General features: G+C 64.3%; 1 pseudogene; it reads left to right on the forward strand.

The window, feature by feature from the left end:
• Positions 1–1,458: 1,458 nt before the first annotated feature.
• LOC101628614 overlaps positions 1,459–3,758 on the forward strand; it is a 14,371-nt pseudogene continuing 12,071 nt past the window's right edge.

Raw genomic sequence — 3,758 nt, forward strand, 5'->3', positions numbered from 1 at the left:
GAGTGTGAGTGTGTGCAGACGTGCGAGTGTGTGTGTGTGTGGATTTAATTAACCTACCAAGGGAGAGGGAATTTGGGGCTAAATGTCTTAAAGAAAATAAAAGCAAAATGAACCCAAAATTGGGCTGGATATTGCTTCTCTTAAGTCATTCTTATGGCAGCGCAGTGGTTGCGAGTGGCCAGGTTCACTGTGAAGAAGCAGAATAGGCTTAGGCATGGCGAATTTGTCTCCCGGTGCTGAAGTTTATGTCGGGCTCTGCTCCTGAGCCGCCGCAGCGTGCGGAGGCGGCGGGTGGAGGCAGGCAGAGCGCGGTCACGCGGGGGACCCTGTCAGGGAGGCCGGCCCCGCCCCAAGCGTGGACCCGAGCCCCTCTCAGGGCGTGCGGAAGCCGTTCAGGGAGGCCAGAGAGCCGGGTCCCGGGGGAATCGCGAGGAGCTCGAAAGGAGCCTGGGAGCGGCCGCGGGGAAATCACACGCAGGCTGGGTGCGGTCAAGAACACGCACTAACCATAAGTTGTTTTGAAAGACTTTTTAGGATTTAATTAAGAACTTCTAGTCATGAAAACGTGCAGGGGGGAGTTACACAAGCCACAGGCAGGAGAGGGTGGTTCTGCCGGGCGAGGGACTCAGCTAGGTAAGCACAGCTCCGAGAAGAGGGAGAAACTTCAATGAAACATGAGCGAGAGCTCAGCAATCATTCTGCGGAGAAATTATATCCACAAGGCAACGAGGAAATTAAACTGTCCCCGCTTCTCAGATCCGCCGGTTCCCCAGCACGGCCCAGAAGCAGCCACGGAGACGGACCTTCCCCGGCACCCGGTCACGCGGCCAGCGGGTCCCTGGGTGACGCCTGAGCGGGAGTGGGCCTGCCAGCGTGCCCAGTTGCGGGGCGAGGGGTCCCCGCCCGCCGGGACCGACGCCACCCAACGGCTGAGTGACAGGGCGCGGCCCAGGGGCCCAGGGCACGTGGGGACCAGAAGCGGGAGTCTTGCAGGCCCGGCTCCGGCTTCAGGTGGAAAAGCACAGCCCCAAGGACGGAAGTGGCCTCACCTCTGGCAGGGGCAGCGGCTGAAGACCAGTGTCTGTCCGTGAGCGCCCCCAAACCGTGATGACCCAGAAAGCCGATTCTGTTTGGGGTCTTCTGCCAAGGAAGCAGGAGCTGACGGTCGGGGCAGCAGATGGCACTCTGGGTGACACACGGGGGAGCTCTGCACTCCCCGCTCCTGCCCGCGCTTCTGGCAGTGAAGCCTTTCGGGGGAGCCGCAGCCAGCCCACCCCTGCGTGACTTCACAAAGGAGGGCTGACTCAGGGGTGCCAGCCCCCCAGGCGGCCCCAGACACACCTTCTTGGGCGAGAGATGGGTGAAGATGAGTCTGCTGGTTTGGGCCACTGAGGCCTCCGGGGTCCGAGCGGGGCCCGAGCTGGCAGCAGCTCGATAGGTAGTCGGCTGGGCGAGGAGATGACGACAGTAAGACGGGAGTTTCACTCCTTGCGCTGCACCCTGACCAGAGCAGCGGCGCCCCTGAAAGTGTGCATTGTGGGCTCGGGCAGCTGGGGTTCGGCGATTGCCAAAATCATCGGTAGTAATGTCGAGAAACTTAAGAAATTCGCCCCCACCGTCAGGATGTGGGTCTTTGAAGAAACGGTGGACGGGAGGAAGCTGACGGACATCATCAACGAGGACCGCGAGAACGTGAAGTACCTGCCCGGGCACAAGCTGCCAGCCAGCGTGGTCGCCCTGCCGGACCTGCGGGAGGCGGCCAGGGGCGCGGACCTGCTGGTGTTCGCCACGCCCCAGCAGTTCATCCGCCGCGTCTGCGAGGACATCGCCGGCCACGTGCCCCCGGGGGCGCTGGGCATCAGCCTCGTCAAGGGCCTCGACGAGGGCGCCCGGGGCCTGCGGCTCGTCTCGGACGTCATCCGGGAGAAGCTCGGCATCGACGTCAGCGTGCTCATGGGGGCCAACATCGCCCGCGAGGTGGCTGAGGGCAGCTTCTGCGAGTCCACCATCGGCAGCAAGGTCGAGGCCCACGGCCTGCTCTTCAAGGAGCTCCTGCAGACGCCCAGCTTCCGCATCACCGTGGTGGCCGACGCCGACGCCGTGGAGCTCTGCGGCGCGCTCAAGAACGTCGTGGCCGTGGGCGCCGGGCTCAGCGACGGGCTGGGCCTGGGCAGCAGCACCAAGGCCGCCGTCATCCGCCTGGGGCTCATGGAGATGGTCGCCTTTGCCGGGGTCTTCTGCGGGGCCCCGGCCTCCGCGGCCACCTTCCTGGAGAGCTGTGGCGTGGGCGACCTGATCGCCACCTGCTCCGGCGGCCGGAACCACCGGGTGGCCGAGGCCTTCGCCAGGACCGGGAGGCCCATCGAGGAGCTGGAGGGGCAGCTGCTGGGCGGGCAGAAGCTGCAAGGGCCCCCGACGGCCGCCCAGGTGCACCGCGCGCTGCAGCGGAAGGGGCTGCTGGCCCAGTTCCCCCTGCTGTCCGCCGTCCACCGGGTCTGCCACGAGGGCTTGCCGGCGCGCGAGCTGTTCGTGCGGCTCCAGGACCACCCGCGGCACAGGTGACCGCCCGCCGGCCGCAAGCCGGGGCCGCCCCCTCCGTCTCTCGGGTTCCGATAAAGCCGGCACCGGCCACGGAGGGCTCCAGGGCCGTGGCCCTCGCCGGTGCGGGTTGGTTCTGAACCTCGGGTCGCGCTCCCCCGACGGGGGTGTGCGGGTGCCGGCCAGAGGCCGTGCGCGCCCCTGGCGTCTGTTTCCCACCCTGCGGGTGTTTCTAGACACCAAGATTAAACGTCCTTTTAAAACGGCTTTTGAAACGTGGCCCCTGTGCTGCCGGCAAGGCTGGAGCTGTCTCGCTGAAGCTGCGAAGTCTGACTCGCGTGTGCTCGAGTGTGGGAAGTTCTGACGTCGGCATTCAACCAGGACTGCGATGGTGGGGTGCAGGGGAGACTGTGTGCCCAGGGCCACACCCTGAAATGCCCACCCCGCTCGTGAGCCTGTGCCCCGAGGGTAAGCGTCTCGCCTGGCGCTGACCTGCTCACCAGCCCCCCACGTCTGCAGCCCTCTTGGGCTCCCTGCGGCCGAGGCAGCTCTGCCTCCCTGGACAGGGCGCAGAGCTCCCCGTCTTCGGCAGCAGCGAGGGGTGCGCCCTCCTCAAGCACGGGGGCCCTGCCCATCCTCACGCCAGCCTTCCTCCCTGTGATGCCTTCACAGGTCCCCCACTCCCCAGGACACCCCAAGCTGGGAGTGCTCTGCTGCCCCCTGCTGGACACCAGCGCCACCAGATTGCCCCTGGGGAGAACCGGCCAGAGGCTTCCTGGAGATGCTTTCCCTGGCCCATCCCGGCCCGGCCCCCACTCTCTGCCCCAGGAGGGACCCTAAATCCCTCACTTGAAGAAGTGTCTCAATTGACTTGAATGTCCAGGCAGCTTTAGAGAATCTGTGTGGTCCAGAGGGTGCTTGGGACTCATTCCTTTAAGAGATGTAAATCACTTCTGTGGCCTAAGTAGACTGAATTAGGCATTTTTAGGGCAGATCAACTTGTTCTAGAAAACTGACTACCGTGATGCTCATGTAGAGGATTTCTTGTGCTCACGTGTTGGGGAAAGTTTTCCTTCAGCAAAGTGACCCAAATGGGCTCCCCGAGACTCAGTGAGGGGACGCTGCGGTGCTGGGTTACAGGGATTGACTGGACGCCGTAGAGAACTTTCCAGACTCTCGGTTGACGGAGAAGTGGCCCTTCCCTCAGCATGCGGCCGCCC

The sequence above is a fragment of the Condylura cristata genome, unplaced genomic scaffold (genome assembly GCF_000260355.1).
Source record: "Condylura cristata isolate star-nosed mole 26May11 unplaced genomic scaffold, ConCri1.0 scaffold00009, whole genome shotgun sequence".
Classification (NCBI taxonomy): domain Eukaryota; kingdom Metazoa; phylum Chordata; class Mammalia; order Eulipotyphla; family Talpidae; genus Condylura; species Condylura cristata.